Here is a 17,946-nt window from a genome sequence, read left to right as displayed (position 1 = left end):
CCCCAGGGTTCCCACTTGGAACTTTGGCAGGTTAAAGGTGATGTCAGTGCCAGGTGTTTAGGGGTGGAGTCATTACAGAACCACGACACGGCTAAAGCATTATCTTGCTTTGCCTCCCTATTGTTCTTAAAGGTGTGTTGTGACATTTGTACTTCCTCCTGGCAGAGAGCGAGCGGGCGAGGGCGAGACTATAAGCCACAATGCTGCAGCTGAGCTGCTCTCCTTACTGAAGGTCTCCCAGTGGTCGGATTTCACCATGGTCCTCTCCACACACATGGGCAGATGTGCTGGGATATTCGTCATTGCTTTTATATGTGACGTGGCTGGATTGATCATCCTCCTCTTGGGGATTTTTGCCAATCTGGACTATTGGGACTTCTTTATTTACTCAGGAGCACTGCTGCTGGCCTTCAGCCTGGTCTTCTGGATATTCTGGTACTCGTTCAACATTGAGATCCCCTTTACGGAACTAGGCTTTTAACTCACCTACAACTGCGGGAAAGCACACATGGTACCTATGGGCTAGAGAAGCAACATTTCAGCAGCTGAGAAATATCTGAAAGCTTTACTCAACTGCAGAAGAGCATTAAACCCCCCACAGTGAAGGGGCCTGTTATTTCCCACGCTGTCATCCATCTGGCAAACCTTCCAGTGGAAAGGTACGTCAAACATGGCCATTCACACGGCTGTTTAACAAAAGAGTCCAGCGTTAGTTCTTGCCAAAGCCGCTGGGCAGGGCCGGTGCAACCTATTAGGCGACCTAGGCGGTCGCCTAGGGCAATAGCATTTGGGGGGCAGCATTTTCTTTGACGGCAACCATGGCAGCCGGATCTTCGGCCGCCCCAGGCGGCGGCGGCATTTGGGCGGAGGGAGCTGGGGCAGGGGGGCGCGGGGAGGGCCGCCTGAAGCAAGTGGGGGAGGGTGGCATGCAGGGGAACTCCCCACCCCAGCTCACCTCTGCTCCGCCTCCTCCCCTGAGCACGCTGCCCTGCTCTGCTTCTCTCCCTCCCAGGCTTGCGGCGCCAATCAGCTGATTGGCGCCACACACCTGGGAGGCGGGAGAAGTGGAGCAGCAACGGCATGCTCGGGGAGGAGGCGGAGCAGAGGTGAGCTGGGGTGGGGAGCTGCCGCATGGCTCCCTGGGTGGGGGAGGAAGCTGCCGGGGGGGGCCTCAGGGCGGGGGGGGAACTGCCACGGGGGGCATGCCTCAGGGCGGGGGGCGTTGGGGAGCTGCCACAGGGCTCGGGGAGGGGGCGGAGCAGAGGTGAGCTGGGGTGGGGAGCTGCCGCACGATATTGTATTTGATATTGTAAATTGCAAATGGGCAAACTGGTTGAAACTATAGTAAAGAACAGAATTGTCAGACACATAGATGAACATGATATGTTGGGGAAGAGTCAACATGGTTTTTGTAAAGGGAACTCATACCTCACCAATCTACTAGAATTCTTTGAGGGGGTCAACAAGCAGGTGGAGAAGGGGGATCCAGTGGATATAGTGTACTTAGATTTTCAAAAAGCCTTTGACAAGTTCCCTCACCAAAGGCTCTTAAGCAAAATAAGCATTCATGGGATAAGAGGGAAGGTCTTTTTGTGGATTGGTACCTGGTTAAAAGATAGGAAACAAAGGGTAGGAATAAATGGTCAGTTTTCAGAATGGAGAGAGGTAAATAGTGGTGTCCTCAGGGGTTTGTACTGGGACCAGTCCTATTCAACATATTCATAAATGATCTGGGCAAAGGAGTAAACAGTGAGATGGCAAAATTTGCAGATGATACAAAGCTATTCAAGATAGTTAAGTCCCAGGCAGGCTGTGAAGAGCTACAAAAGGATCTCTCAAAACTGGGTGATTGGGCAACAAAATTCCAGATGAAATTCAATGTTGATAAATACAAAGTAATGCACATTTGAAAACATAATCCCAACTATACGTATAAAATGATGGGGTCTAAATTAGCTGTTACCACTCAAGAAAAAAATATTGAGTCGTGCATAGTTTTCTGAAAACATCCACTCAATGTGCAGTGGCAGTCAAAAAAGCAAACAGAATGTTGGGAATCATTAAGAAAGGGATGGATAATAAGACAGAAAATATTATACTGACTCAATATAAATCGATGGTATGCCCACATCTTGAATACTGTGTACAGATGTGGTCGCCCCATCTCAAAAAAGATATATTGGAATTGGAAAAGGTTCAGAAAAGGGCAACAAAAATTATTAGGGGTATGGAACAGCTTCCATATGAGGAGAGTTTAATAAGACTGGGACTTTGCAGCTTGGAAAAGAGACGACTAAGGGGGAATATGATTGAGGTCTATAAAATCATGACGGGTGTGGAAAAAGTAAATAAGAAAGTGTTATTTACCCCTTCTCATAACACAAGAACTAGGGGTCACCAAATGAAATTAATAGGCAGCAGGTTTCAAACAAACAAAAGGAAGTATTTTTTTCAAACAACACACTGTCAGCCTGTGGAACTCCTTGCCAGATGATGTTGTGAAGGCCAAGACTATAACAGGGTTCAAAAAAGAACTAGATACACTCATGGAGGATAGGTCCATCAATGGCTATTAGCCAGGATGGGCAGGGATGGTGTCCCTAGCCTTTGTTTGCCAGAAGCTGGGAATGGGCGACGGGGGATGGATCACTTGATGATTCCTTGTTCTGTTCATTCCCTATGGGGCACCTGGCATTGGCCACTGTCAGAAGAGAGGACACTGGGCTAGATGGATGTTTGGTCTGACCCAGTATGGCTGCTCTTAAGTTCTTATGGAGCTGAATGCCCTTTGAACAGCCTGGCTCCTAGATGGGGCATGTTGAGTGAACAACCATCCACCAGCAGTTGCAACTTGTGCAAATAAGAAAAGTCAACAAGCTTAAACCAGCTCCAGTGAAAGGCCAAGCAATGGAAACTTGGAGGTTCCATATAAATAGCCTATTTAAAAAATGGGGGGGGGAGGGCGTTCACCTCTTTGATGCTAACAACAGCCATATATGTGCAGTGAAGGAGAACAGCCATAAAGAGATGATGGGGATAAACTCGGTGAATCAACAAATTGCAGTTTGCTTTTATACATGCACTGTATGTGGTTAACTGGTGTGGTCACACTTACATGGTTTGTACCGGTTTGAAAGCTTTGACCAGTTGGAAAAGATATTTCTAGTCCAGATAACAGAGAATAGTGGTAGAACCAGTACAAGCTTCCCAGGGGTAGAAAGTGTTTGTGACTTGGTTACAGTCTATAACTACCTATAAGGGGATTAAAGGGCTTGTCAGTCTAGCAGAGAAAGGTATAACACAAGCCAATGGCTGGAAATTCAAGCTATTGAAATTCAGACTGGAAATAAGGCATACATTTTTAACTGTGAAAGTAATTAACCATCGGAACAACTTGCCAAGGGGTGTGGTGGATTCTCCAGCAATGACCATTTTAAAATCAAAAATTGTATGTTTTTCTAACAGATCTGCTTTAGGAATATTTTGGGGGAATTTCTTTGGCCTGTGTTATACAGGAGGTCAGACCAGGTGATCACAATGGTCCCTTCTGGCCTTGGAATCTAGGAATTTACCTGCTGCACTGTATCCAATCCCATGATTTATGCTGAATATAAGCAAAACATGCCTGGCTCTTACAATTTAAACACACAACAATTTTGCTTTGAGTTTATCCTCTTTTAATCTTGAACTTTTCCAAACTACTCCACATTTATTGAAATGTCTGCCTGAAATGGCACAGTAGTTCAAGGTGTTTTTTTTCTTAATTCCCACTTAGCTTTTTATTAATGTTCATCATTTAAAATCTAACCTTAACTACACTTAACACATTTGTGATTATAACAATATGAATGGTCAACATATGGATCAATGATTTGTATTACACATTTTACAGCCAAATAATATCCATTTATAAAAATCCAATTAGCTTTCAATCTTATATTCTATCTTATCCCAATTTTAGGTACAGAGATATTGAAGGGAAAAAAATCATAGGTTAAGGAAATGCTTTGGCCCAAGTGTGCAAAGGTGTTTACACTATGGACATGACTGATTTAGGTGTGTGAACCTGCAAAGTGTGTAAGCCAAAGAGGCTAATAATTACAAGAATTTTCTAAGAATTAGAAGAATTTGCTTTTAAAATCTTATGAGATGCTCTATAATTGCGATAGAGACAGTGGTGCAAATTTAGCCCTGGTGTAAACAGGCACAAGACAGGAATTATATCATTTGTTTGTATTCCAGTAGCACCTCGGGGCCCCAGAGAGGACTGGGACCAGAACAAAGACAGTCCCTGCACCAAAGAGCTGGGCAAATCAAGTAATGGAAAGAATTCGGCCCATTGGGTATAGGATGTTAAATCTATTTACAGGTGATATTATAACACTGGTCAAAAACAGAATCAAAAGCAGAATAAAAACAATGGCATATATGCAGAATAGTCTATCTATGCACAGTGTACACAATACAAAGTCCCTTTTAATAATTTCTGATGGAAAGGGTCATGTCCATTCATTGTCAGTAAAAGTTATCATTATTTTATTAATTTGTATCGTGGTTGCTCCAGGAGCGCCGGTCCTGGCCTAGGGCCCCATGGTGCTCGATGCTGTACAGACTCAGAACAGAGAGCTGTATTATTACAGTGACAACGGAGAGCCCCATTGTACAGAAACTTCCTGAGAGACAGTCTCTGCCCCAGAGAGCTCACAGTCTAAACAACCAAGACAGACAAAGGGAAACCAGAAGCACAGACAGGGGAAGCGACATGCCCAAGGACACACAGGTGAGGGTCAGATCTGGGAGTGAAATCAGGTCTTCTAAGTCCGAGCCACTCGGCCATGCTGCCCCTCTGAAGTGTTTACAGATGTTCCCTGACTGAAAATCATTCCCCGCTCCCCAGGCACTCCCGTTCAATGGAGATTTTTCAAAATGTTTTGATGCTTCGCTGTCTCCTACCCACAAAGGCATTGCTGCTGAAGTGCTGTCCTTGTCCCCACCTAGCAGGTTTTCTGAATCAGACGCTATTACGAAAAAGGCACCAGTAACCGCTTACAGATGTTTTCACCTCGTTTTTTATTTATCCCTGTTACTTGTAGTGCCCATGGAAAGCAGCCATGCTGTTCCCCATGCCCGTGGAACAAGGGCAATTTGGAAGCTGCAACGTAAGTTATTAAATTTTATAGCCATGAGTTGGTATGACGCTGCAGCCCAGCAGATCAATGATTTATTCTATGTCATCAAGTTTCAGGAGGTATTTTCACCTGTGTGCTTCCGGGATTGCTTGCTTTGAGAGTTTCCTTGATACAACTGCAGATAAGGGTCTGTAATTAATTTTAGCTCGACGTTGTTGCTATTTATAAAGCAGGGGACCCCGCCTTGTCTTACCCTGGGAGATTTCATCAGGCCGCGCACTTGCCTGCTTTGTTTCATCCGTCAGGTGAAGCCTGGCTGAGCACTTTGTTAGTAAAGGCCACCACCCAAAACTATTTACCAGGTGTAACTTGTTCCGTCTGTGCCTGTGCCGACCCCACCCCAGAGGCAGCACCCTGAGAGCTAACTAGACCGCCAGGCATGTTGAACTGAGGGGATGCTCTGTGGAGGTACAGAAGCCCTTTTCAAACTGCAGGTAGAATGGCTGTTGCTGCCATGTGTCTGTGTGCTGACTAGCACAAGGCAGTACCATGCGCCTGTTGCAGTCCAGGACATGTTCTTATTATGGGCAGCTGGGTGCAAGAGACACCCCACACGCACACATTGAACATTTGACCTTTCCATCTCAGGTCACCTAGATGTCAGAAGGACATGACCCCTTGGCCCCCAGCTCACCTAAAGGCTATCAGGCCTGTGTAGCCTTCTTCTTGCTAGGGATGAAGTCCGTGACCCTCCCCAGCTGCCGTCCACGCCAGCCAGGGCACTGGGGACAGTGTCCAGGGAGCAGCGCTCAGGAGGAAGGCCAAAAGGGCCAAGCACCCAGGGGGCTGTCAGCCAAGGTCAGAATGGCAGCACGTTGAGGCCAGGATGCTGTCCTCTTAGGCAAATGAGAGGGGAGGAGGATGAAGCTGGCCCCAAGGTAACAGCTCCCCTGTGCCCCTTTGTTATAGGGCCCCACCCCAGAGCCAGCTCCACATGCACAGAGCGACTCACCTGCCAGCACCCCCTTGTGGTTGCTGGTCAGTTCCAGGAGGTGTAACAGAGAGCAGAATTTGTCCCGGTTAGTTTTTAAAGCACCGGGAATTCTGCTGGCCTCCCCCATTAGGGCTCGGTCCTGCGCAGGCTGAACGCTCAGGCCCTGATCCAGCAAAGTATTTAAACACATGCTTAACTTCCTGTGTGGTCCTGTTAATGTTAATAGGATCACGTCTCTGCTTCAAGGTAAGAACGTGCTAAAGTACTTCACTGGACCAGGGCTGTGCACTCACCACTTTCCAGCAGTGACCCCTTAGACTACAGCTACCATGGACACGTAATTCCCACCGATGGAAAATCGCCATGCAGCACCATTGCCTTTGCACCTCCCAGGGGACAGCCACTGGGATCTGTTCTCTCTCTGATGCATGGAGACACATGATAGGGAGGTAATCATTGGGACTGGATGAAATTTTCCATCCAAGCTGCTTTAGATGGAAAATTGGGATTCTGAATAATTAAATTCTTCACAAAAAGTGTCTGTTTTCTGCCCAAAAAATTGCTTTTTTATTGAAAAACTGACCATCTCAAAATGAAATATTTTTATTCTGAAATGCCACCACAGTGCCTGCTGGGAATTTGAGTGCCCCCTGCTCCCATTCTCCCCTATGGGCCAGGCTCCCCTGCTGCACTTCATCTCCTATGATCCACTGCCTTCCTTCACCAAGACAGGAGATCATGGTGCCTTATGGGAAATGTCTATATTTAAGATTTTGATTTTTCACACGCAGCATAAAATTGCCATGGAAAAATCCCCATTTTCTAACCAGCTTTAGTAAGCACTAACAATACGAATGGTGCCCCCCCCCCCCCCCCACACACACACACACACACAAATTAACCTAGCTGTCCCACATGGCCGTCCAGCATATCCTCACTAACCCACAGAACGGCACTGATGGGCACTTAGGAAGTCTATTCACCATCACAGAAAGAACTCTAGCACAGCATTTCTATACCTAACTGGATGACTGTAAAACCCCTTCTTTAGTAGGGTAGGTCAATCATAGCTTGAATCCGAATTGCGCTATGATTCCAGTAGGACTTGGTGAGTTACCAATGCATCCTTTCATTCTCTATTCCTATGGTTGTTTTTCAGAAGAGGCCCAAAGATCAGAAATGTAGGTGACCAAGAAAATGAAGAAGGAGATAAGTGAGGAACACGTACTCATCTGCTCTTCAACGGGGCATTTGTCTGATAATGAATCCCTAAAAATGCAACAAAGAGTCACGTGGATCCATGCTGTGCACTTCCCAACCTCTCTGAACCTAAGCATTCAACCAACGTGAACTATGTTTGCAGATCCTCCATGCTGAACAACACGTGCTAGGCACATTGCACTGAAGTCTTTCCTCCAGCATTGCCACCACTCATTGCTTCCTTCAGATCAGTGGCCCTGCCTGCTCTCAGCAGCTGTGTGTTATTTTGCCCTAGCTCCCCTGGCTGGTGTAGATCAGCAGAAGGCAAGCTGGGCCAGTTGTGTAGACCTCAATGTGAAGACACTGAGTCAAGAGGAGCATTGGTGGCTGAAAATGTTACCTGCGTTATCTGTGCTGGCCAGATATCCAGCCAACTCTCTTGTTGGGTGAACTCATGTATATCAATAAACTCTATGGAAAAGGGCTTTCCAATTAACTAGGTCACTGAAATCTGCACTCCATAGGACGCAATGTGTTTAGCACTGTAGATTTCCTAATGGAAGCCTGTAGCTGATGGGACCTGTGGAAGTGCAATGTGATACCAACATTGCAAGCTGACACCAGTGAGCAGAGACCTAAAGAAGAGCTGAGAGTGGCATATACATGTCAGTTCTTTGCTTGCTTGGCTCAGATTTGGCACCTTTGCTGCTGCGGAGGAAACCTGGGGTAGAAAGTGGGCTGGATACCTCTGCTCCCTGCGCTACCTAGACATGTTAAGAGCCTCCAAGGAGACAACAATGTTAGTGGTGCAGTGCAAACTCAGGTTGACGTACCACACCCAGGTGACGACCTCGTGTCGGAAGGAAGCCTGCTTCTTCTCTCTTTCACTCCACACGCCACCTGCCTCCCAGACCTCAGGAAGAAATGAAGAAAAACAGGGTCTTTTGCATTTCATATACTTGTAGGACGCGGTGTGAGACCTACCCCACAGCATTCCCTGCAGCGGCGTTCTGCCTCTTCGCAGCGTGCAGCACCCAGCAAGGGCTCTGCCGGTCTGGGCAAGAATTTCATTGTTCACGTGCCAAGTTGGTGACGAAACAAAAAAAAAATCTCCCCATCTGGTTAAAAATAAAAACATGCTGCAGAGGCAGGGGAGAGGAGGTGACGGCATCTGGAGAGCTCAGGCAACTTCGCTCTCCTAGGCTGTTGACGTAGCACTCGACTCACTTTAATAACTTTTTCTATTACATGCGGTGCAGGTAGCGACGTCTATTGTTAAGGCTGTCCAACCTTTCCCATTTTAAGACCCTGCTGACAGTTGCCAGAGTTTTAACTGTTTAAGCTGAAATCTTCTATGCTGGGTGTCTGCCCCAGGCTGACTGTTTTTGGAAAGTTTCAGCTAAAATGGTTCGGCCATTTCTGAGAGCAAGGCTAGGGGAAAATGCATTGTTTTGCCCATATTTAAAAAATGTTGGTTTGGGAGCTCTGACGCCCCAGACGCCTGGAGCAGGAACTCGAAATTTGGCAGGGGGGTGGCCTTAATGTCAGGGACGTGCTTTTGGCAGCTACTGTGAAAATTCACCCAAATGTGTCCAAGTTCTGAGCCTCTAGGATGGAATTAGCAACTGTACCATAAGGCATGTGCACCAGGGCACCGGTAAATCACAGGCAGCTGTAAATCTGGCAGTTTCTACCTTTGGAGCACTTGACTTTGCAATCGAATGTTCTTTGAACATAGTTTGAGATTTCTGGATGGAATATGGATATAAAAGGGAGAGTTGTCCCCGGGGTACCTCTAAGCTGCCCAGGTGTAACCAGGGGGTGGCAATTAACTGTGAGAAAATCACCCAGCTAGAGAAGGAAACTGAACTGTGAAAACTAACTATTGCCAGAGAGAGAGAGAGAGAGAGAGAGACAGACAGACAGACAGACAGACCCACTCCATCCCCAGGCTCTTGCCAGCCCCGGGGAGGCTGGAACATTGCAAAAGGAGCATCTGTCCTCCCCTCTTCAGTGGCCGAGGCAGGACAGCTGCGGGGGGATCCCCTTCCATCCTTCCTCATCTAAGGAAACTCTCCATGCTCCAGGGTCTTGAGAGAAGGGGTCTATCATGGGGGGAGAGGTGGGGCTGGGGAGCCCTGAATAAGGTTGGGAGGATGGATGCACAAGCACTGGATTTGACATTATAAAGCAATAAGGAAGACAAGGGTATTCTGGGACAGTGCTTTCCTGGTGCCTGGGCAGGCCTCAGGGAAGAGCCTTTGTGTGCATAGCCTATTGCACGCCCGCCCCACCTGCTCAAACAAAACTCCCCTGTTTGTCTCTGCTCTACAGTAAATACACAGACACGCTAGGAGGCCCGACCAAGCTTCGCTTCCGGTTTGGCATTCCCCTTCATGCTTCTGTTGGGAGAGGAGGTATTTGGAGGGGCATCAGCAACAGAGGTCAAGCTTAGCAAGAGGTCCCATTTCGCAGCTGAGTTTAACTGATGCAGGTCTGATACTGCAGGTTCCCCTGCTTCCCCTTCCTGAGAACAATCCCATGGGCTGCCATGGGGGCATTGCCTGCACAGGGACTGCAGGTTTGGGCACTGCGTCGCCAATTGCATTACTATATAAATAACAAGAGGTGTAGCCCTTATGGGCAAGATGGGATCTAGGAGGTCTTTCCTATCTCTAGTTCCTGTGGTGCCTGGAGGCCTGCCACTGTTGCCAGAAGCCTCAGGAGGGCTGGCAGGGATCTCAGAAGTGTCTTTCCCGGTGTCCTCTGGAGCCACATAATTGTCCAGGAAGCATTGCCTTGTTTTCTCTCTTGTCTGGCTTCCTTCTCAGCTTCCATCATGGGCACAGCTGGCTCTTTCACCTGACAGCTTCAGGGCAGCTGTCATTTCAATCCCAGCAACACTCACTGTCTGATCTTACAGCCATGAGCTTCGTAACCACAGCCCTCACTGCCCTTTCACCATGTAGATGGGAGCATCCACCAAACAAAATCCTGGAGCCTGAAAGGAAGCAGCAATCAGGGAGTCGGAGCATGTCTGTGTGTCTGTGTGTGTGTTCTCTTTTGAAGGCATTGGAGTGCCATGCCCTCTGGATTGATTTATTTATTAAACGTTCTGACCAGTCGTTTCAAACCCTGGTGTCTTTGTTTTTGTCGCAGAATATCAAAGATTGTGGTGTAACCTGGTGCCCGCTCAGCAGAAGTTGTCCCACCGGAAAGAGGGTAATAAAGAAAGCAGAGGTGGCAGCTTGTGTGTGACTGTGTAAATAACACACTGCAACCCACTGCTGCCACCCAGGTTCCAGCACTGAGGGACAGAAGAAGCAGGAGAAGGCTGGGAGTGGGGGAGAGGTGAGAAGAGGGAAGGGATAGGAGAACTGGGTAAGTGAGAGATGAGGGGGCAAGTTGGGATGAGCAGAAGAGAAGCTCTTTGTACATGTTTTTATCCAGAGCTGATAGGAAATATGAAGTAAAGGACAGCCATGTTCTGAGGGGACCTAACCACTGCCCATTAGCCACTTAGCCCATTGTTCATCTCTCCATTGTCTGCTACTGTCCCTTTCTTTCACCTGGATCCCCTAGGGCACCCCCCTGTATCCACATAGAGCTCCTAAGGGACTTGAACCTGCCAAGTGTCCTTTGCTTGGAGCTGGTGGGAGAGCTGTAGAGTAGCTCTGGGATTTGAGCACAGGGGCTGCACTAACAGATCTGGCAGGAGAGTCCAGGCCATGGACTGCAAATTCTTCATGGCCGGGACCTCCTCACCTCTCTGCACTCTGCCCTGTCCCACACCTAGAATGCTGCTGAGGCTGTTTAAGTGATAAGCATTCGACAGAGGACCTCAATCGCTACAGCCAGCAGCTCTCACACTGGCCCTGAACAGGTCAGTGCCCAGGATGCATAGGGCATTGGAGCGAACATACGTGGAGAGAGCGAAGGTACATATTCCTGTGTCAGTTCTCACTCTGTAGCTCAGCCATCCATGTTTCTGGGCTCAACTAGAACGCAACCTGTGCTGCCTATGTCCAAATGCCATGCAAATCCTGAACTTGACTCATCCTGTGGCTTCTGGTGGTTGCCATGGAGGGGCCATGCTAACCTTGTGAGTCTGGATTTAACCCTTGCTAACCGTACACTCTGCATTCACTAGCTGCACTCATGGATCCAAAGCCCATTAACGCCAATAGAAGGAGATCCTGTGCTTTGGCTCAGCCATGGGGACCTCAGATCGTTGCCACACTGGGGTAAAGTTGACCCAAAAGGGATTTCCCCCTCTCCAGTCCTTGTCGTTAGATCCCACGCACGAGGCACCAGCTGGTCATTCCTAGGCCTGTTTTCCACAAAGCCACCCCTGCCCCATTTGGGGCTGGAGTGTGTCAATCACGCTCAGTGCACATGGCAAATACAAATACAAACTAGCTGCCAAGCTCAAAGAACTCCCTTTCCAAGCAGCTCAGCCCCTCGCTTGCCCCTATGACACAAGATGGCCATGGGTGTACAGCCGTCGCACAGTGAGGACAAGTAGATCTGCCCCCACCAAACGGTCACTGGGACCGGCACCTTTCCATGAGAGCAACAGAGGGTCCTGTGGCACCTTTAAGACTAACAGAAGTATCGGAGCATAAGCTTTCGTGGGTGAATGTCCACTTCATCAGATGCAAGACTCTTGTGTCTGATGAAGTGGGCATTCACTCACGAAAGCTTATGCTCCAATACTTCTGTTAGTCTTAAAGGTGCCACAGGACTCTCTGTTGCTTTTTACAGATTCAGACTAACACGGCTACCCCTCTGATACTTGTTTCCATGAGAGGTAAATCCTGCTATAGGCAAATCTGAGCAATACGAAGGATTCCAGAGATTCTAGCTCTGGGCATCGCACTTTTGTGAAGCTACTTTTCCTAGCAGTCACTGTGCTCAGGTATTGACAGAGCTCAGCATCCGGGCAGACCTGTTCTACTGGTACCACCAAACGGATGGGAGCTGTGCGTCACGGTCTGGGTTTATATGAACTGCGGGTGTTTCAATGTGCAACAAACAAGTGGGAGCCGCCCTCTGTGCACACCGCTGCCCTTTCCTTCAGAGACCGGTTTGGACCTTTGCCTGTCTCTGACTGCAGGGAGAAGGGGCTGGCTTTGGGTAGCATGCTGTTCCCTCACACACACCTTCACGCATGCTTTTTCTGTGTTATGCAAATCGGGATCACACAATCGTCTGTGTGGATGGGCAATGTTGGCCGCTTCTGTGGCAAGCGGTCGAGTCACTGCCAGGAACTAGCCCCATGCAGCAGCAGTAACGTGCAAAGCTGAAAACAAGGACTATGCAGAACCATTAGGGAGTAACAAATAGCCCTTCTAATGATCCTTGACACTGATACAGCTCCTGTCACTTTCACAGCTGCTTTATTAGTATCTCCATTTTACAGCTGGGAAACTGACACAAGCAGAGTTTAAGCAACTTGCTCAAGGACACGCAGCAGGGCCGTAGCAGAGCTGGCTAGAGAACACATATCCCCTGATTCTCATGCTAGTACCCCACCACTGGGCCACATGTCCTCGATTTTGTCCCCTGACACAGCTCTGTATTTCAATACTTACATAGTAAAGTAGGTAACATTGTCTAGGACAATGCAGTATGTAGCCACAGCAACTTCAGGAAAAGTGACATGTTTACGTTCTACCTCATGGAGCTACAGAGTGAAGAGACTTGATTTTCGAATGCTACGGACGGGAACAGGAGTAGGGGACAGATTAAAAAAGAGAAGAAACAGACAGAAAAACCTTTGAAGTTGCGGTTTACATATTTCAGCAAAGATCCATGTAAATAGTCTTATGATGTGACGGTCCAGGGGTTTCCTCCCAGACGGCTCCCCTTCGGAGCTCATTGTCGTTCATCAATGGACTCAGTCATCATAATTTGATCACACTCCTCCAAATGTTCAAATTCTGCACTTCAGTTTTGCCTGGATGGTGATACGTTTTCCTAGCCAAGCCAGTGAAAATGCAAATTGCTCCCTGCTTGGATTCAAGACCAGCCATTCCACCAACACTCATTAATTAACTAATTAGGAGCATCAGTATATTTGTAGTGCAGGAGCACCTAGGAGCCCCAGTCATGGCCCAGGACCCCATTGTGCTAGGCGCTGTACGAACACAGAACCCTGCTCCAAACAGCTCACGTTTATTCTGCACCTGGCAAAGCAATGCCTGGGGAGTGGGAAAGCACATTCTGCACGAGTGGACAGTCAGGAGCAGTCCATCGGCGCAGTCCCAAGTAGAGCATGCTGCAGTGACCCAGTCTAGGGGTGACAAGGGCTTGGATAACAGGAGTGAGGCCTGCTCCTAAAGGAAAGATCAGAGCATCCTTCCCAAACACAGGTGTAACCACTCCCCCTTGGCTCCCGCTGCTACCTGGGTAACTGGAAGCAATCACGAATACAACCCCACCTTGTTGCGCAGCACTAGGTTTAAGCACAGTATGTCCTTAACCTAGTCCAATGGCTCCATATGGATAGACAAGAATTGGACAAGCCATTCCCAAGCTGTATTCCAGGAAGGCTTTGCCATAAAAAGCTCTAAATTGCACCTGAAGCCCAGCCAATAGCACACAAGCTGCACTTTGCACCATCTGTGCTCCATGAGGCAGGCGGCCAAGACTAACAAAGCTAGTGACCTGCCATGCAACGTCCAAAGGAGAAAAAGGAATCAGGTGGCACCAGACGTCATGGTGGCAGAACCGGCTGAGTTAATCGGAGCAGCAGCCTTTGTGAGGTCCCAGTGGATGAGTGATTTACATGGTTTTGACCCTAGTGCTGAGCACTTATCTCAGTAAATTAGATTTGTCAGATGCTTCCCAGCCGCTGGACTCTGAGGATCATCTGACTGTGACACTCACCGGGGGCTGCCCAGGCCCCACAGACTGTGAATCCTAACCAAGCACTGCAAATGTACCATGCATGGTGAGTGCTCCCCACAGTTCTCTGGGCACCAAGTGCCCAGTGGGATTCCAAATGTGCCTGGTCTGTTTCAGGGTATGGTGGACCAGTTACTCAGGGTCTTGATCCTGCCCCTTGCATCTCGATGGCATGTTAATCCCCTGATCTCTGTAAGGTCACTCACACCAACATACTCTGGGGGGCTAGCTCACTCCCGTGGGGGGCCCTCACTCAGCTCCCAGGCAAGTCAGCGCTCTCCCTTACCTGCTCAGATTGCAGCTGAGGGGACAGCAGTCAAACCAGGAGTTCCTCGCCTCATGCGTCCCATTGCAAGGAGTGAGAGGGATCCCGGATCTGCACCCCCTCTTTGCCTGCCAGAATAGCGGGGCCAGTGGCACAGGGAGGAGGCAGCTGCTCCGCAGAGGGGTGAAGTAAGTTATCCCCCTTGCTGCAAAGGGAGGGATTCTATGGCCTGGTCTACACTAACCCCCCAATTCGAACTAAGATATGCAACTTCAGCTACGTGAATAACGTAGCTGAAGTTCGAAGTACCTTAGTTCGAACTTACCTCGGTCCAGACGCGGCAGGCAGGCTCCCGCATCGACTTCGCGGTACTCCTCTCACCGAGCTGGAGTACCGCAGTCGATGGCGAGCACTTCCGGGTTCGACTTATCTCGTCCAGACAAGACTCGATAAGTCGAACCCAGAAGTTCAATTTGCTTGCCGCCGAACTACCGGGTAGTGTAGACCTACCCTATGAGTCACAGTTCCCTCTCAGTTCTTGCTCCCAAGGCAGCACACCTCCGGGCCACCCCTTTCTGGGCCGAGCAGTGTGTTACAATCTAGCCCTGAGAGCCAAATGGAGCCTGAGTGAAGCCAGCAAAGGATATGTGTGTATAGAGCCAAATGTGGCCATCTGGGAGCCTCTAGCTACCAAGTCTGAAAAGAGGCACCCAAATCCTGATAAGGACCCAATCTGGGTTTGCAGCTGGTGCAGTGCCATTCCCTGGCAGTGGCTCCCCGTGGCTCCATGTGCCTTGCGCCATCACACAATGTTGCAACCCAGATACTGTGGCATCCTAGCACCATGGTGATGATCTACCCCGGGGTAAGGGGGCACTGGCCACGGTCTGATGCCAATCCCCCACTTTCAGCTCCCAAGCTCTGTGCCATTTCCCTGCAGAGTTGGTGGCTTCCCACATGCATTTGGGGTGGCATTTTCAAAAGTGCCTAGGTGACTTAGAGAGACAAGGTGGGTGAGAGGTACTAGCTTTTACTGAACCCCCGACTGCTGGTGAGAGAGAGACAGAAATCTTCCTCAGGTCTGGGAAAGGTACTGAGCGTGTCACAGCTAAATACAATGGTTGACTCTTAGGAGAACAACCCTATTGAGAGTCACTGGGACACATGTTCCTAAGGGGCTGTCCATAAACTATAAAACACATTTTGGGTGGTTTTCCAGACCCCCCCCCCCGCCCCTTGTAACATGTTGTCACACTGAAACTAACACTCAAAATGAAGACCTAGCCACCCTGTAATGTGCAACATAATTTTTGGACAGCCCTTAAGTCCCTTTGGTGCTTTGAACTCCACCCCCCCATTTCGTCTCTCTCCCGAAAAATCAGAGTCCTTGCCACAGACCCTGCTGGTGCATGAATTCCTAGGCCCAGCTGCGTTCGGTTCAGGCTGCGCTCAGCAGGGAGCAGTTCGGAACAGAAGGTGAGCGCTAAGACTTTCCTGGCTCGGGGTAGAAAGAAGACTGCGGAATAGCTGGGGTGTGTACTGCTGCTAAACAAACAGGCAGATATCGGTGTGTGCTGACGTTCTCGTTTAACTCCCAGATTCAGTTAACCCACACCACAATGGCCACAAGCAGCCCATTCTCCAGGAAATGAGGATGCCAACTTGTGGCAGATCAAGGTCCTCCACAACCACGGGCTCATTTCGCAGTTTCGTTCCAAGCTCTAAAACATAAGAACAGCCACATTGGGTCAGACCAACGGTCCATCTAGCCCAGCATCCTGTCTTCCGACAGTGGCCAGTGCCAGGTGCATTAGACGGAATGAATAGAACTGGGCAATTATCGAGTGACCCTGTTGTCCAGTCCCAGATTCTGGCTCTGACTCTTCTTGTGTCTCTTTCCCCAGTACAAGGAGCTCTGAACTTTTTCTAACATGGAGGTCAAATGGGCAAACAATAAGAGGCTGGAATTTTCCTAAACACTGCCCTCTGCCCAAGTCTCACCCAGAACCCAAGCTCCACCCACTCATGACAACAGAGTGGGAAACCAATCACAGCACATTATAGAAATCTTCCTAATAACCCCATCCCCTCCTTTAAATTGGGTGTTTGGCTCAGCAGTGAAACAGTTAACAAGTCTAACATTTTAATTGTCACTATTAGGTTTCAGAGTTAACGTCCAGCTGACACAGAATGGGGCCGTGTGCACCTTGGGGCGGTCACACCATGCTCTCTGTCAGGCAGCATGGCTGTCTTTTATGTTTGGAAGTTATCAGCACACCCACCAGGGCTAGCGAGTTAATATTTCGTACTGAATGCTTGGATTCTATAGCACAACCCGACAGCTGCTGGGGAAGGATATCAGCTCACCAAGCTGCCACCAGCCAACCCCACACCTTCTTCTCACACTGCCCCCCGTGCCTGGAACATCCTCCCATCTCATCAGGTGCTCATCTGGCCCCCATCACCATAGTAACTGAACACTCACCATCTTTAATGTATTTATGCCAACCTCTCTTCAGACCTCATGTTTGCAGTTAGCCTTCACTGTTACCCTCTGTCTGCCCTTCACTCAGAGCACCTGGACCAGATCTGCTCTCAGGGAGGTCTGCTTCCCAGACCCAAGGAGCAAAACATGAACTTAGGGTCTCACCATAGCTCCTAAAAACATCAGTGATGTCCCCATGAGAGAGAAGGCAGGGCAGGCACCTCCTCTGCACCGAGCTGCAGCTACCCAGAGAATGAATCAGCTGCTGCCTCAGCGCCAAGCAAAGAGCTTCGAATTGTCAAACCCCAGCACCCAGAAAACAAAGGCTGATCCCACAGTCACAGCCACCTCCACCATATGTTACACCCACAAACCCAGAGTAACTCCAATGACATCAGAGTCACTCCAGATTTACACCGGTGGGACGGGGATCAGAATCTGGCCCTAAGACCCCCCAAAAAAACATTAAAAGAACAAATGACACTAACAGGACATATCCCAGTCAGGTTCTCATGATCTCTCCCTTTCTGACCCGCCCTGCACCCTGGCTCATTGCCTCCCCTGTTGTATAATGTCAAATGATTATTATTAGTTACTATTTGTATTGCGGTAGTGTTAAGGGTGCCAAGTCATGGACCAGGGTCTCATTATACTAGGTGCTACAGACACAGAACAACGAGATCTTTCCTGCTCCACAGATTGTTGCTTTTTAGTTGTCTGTACAACGCCCTGAACACACCCAGCACTAGACAGATAACAAAACATCATTTTGGTTGAGAATTTTGGGACAATGAGTCTGTTTACTGGATATGGGTCTGACATACCTGATTTTTGAAGCCTCTGCCCCCACTAGTTCCAAGAGCAGCCAGCCTAGAACCCGGAGGAGTGAGTTGTGCCTCTCTGCCTTAGGGAGCAGCCTGTTTTGTCTCTCTCTGTTTTGGGGGTCTTGTGTGTTATTGTTCTG

At 48.8% G+C, this 17,946-nt stretch overlaps 1 long non-coding RNA gene across 1 annotated transcript in view; it reads left to right on the top strand.

The window, feature by feature from the left end:
- The first annotated feature begins 215 nt into the window (after nucleotides 1–215).
- The window catches only part of LOC128847892 (uncharacterized), a 46,461-nt gene continuing 28,730 nt past the window's right edge, over nucleotides 216–17,946 (top strand). Inside the window, exons 1-2 of the long non-coding RNA XR_008446960.1 lie at nucleotides 216–659; nucleotides 5,094–5,159. This is a non-coding gene — a long non-coding RNA (uncharacterized LOC128847892). The remainder of the gene's footprint in view (nucleotides 660–5,093; nucleotides 5,160–17,946) is intronic.

This window comes from Malaclemys terrapin, chromosome 13 (genome assembly GCF_027887155.1).
Source record: "Malaclemys terrapin pileata isolate rMalTer1 chromosome 13, rMalTer1.hap1, whole genome shotgun sequence".
Lineage (NCBI taxonomy): Eukaryota > Metazoa > Chordata > Testudines > Emydidae > Malaclemys > Malaclemys terrapin.
This window is presented reverse-complemented; position numbering and strand designations above follow the sequence as displayed.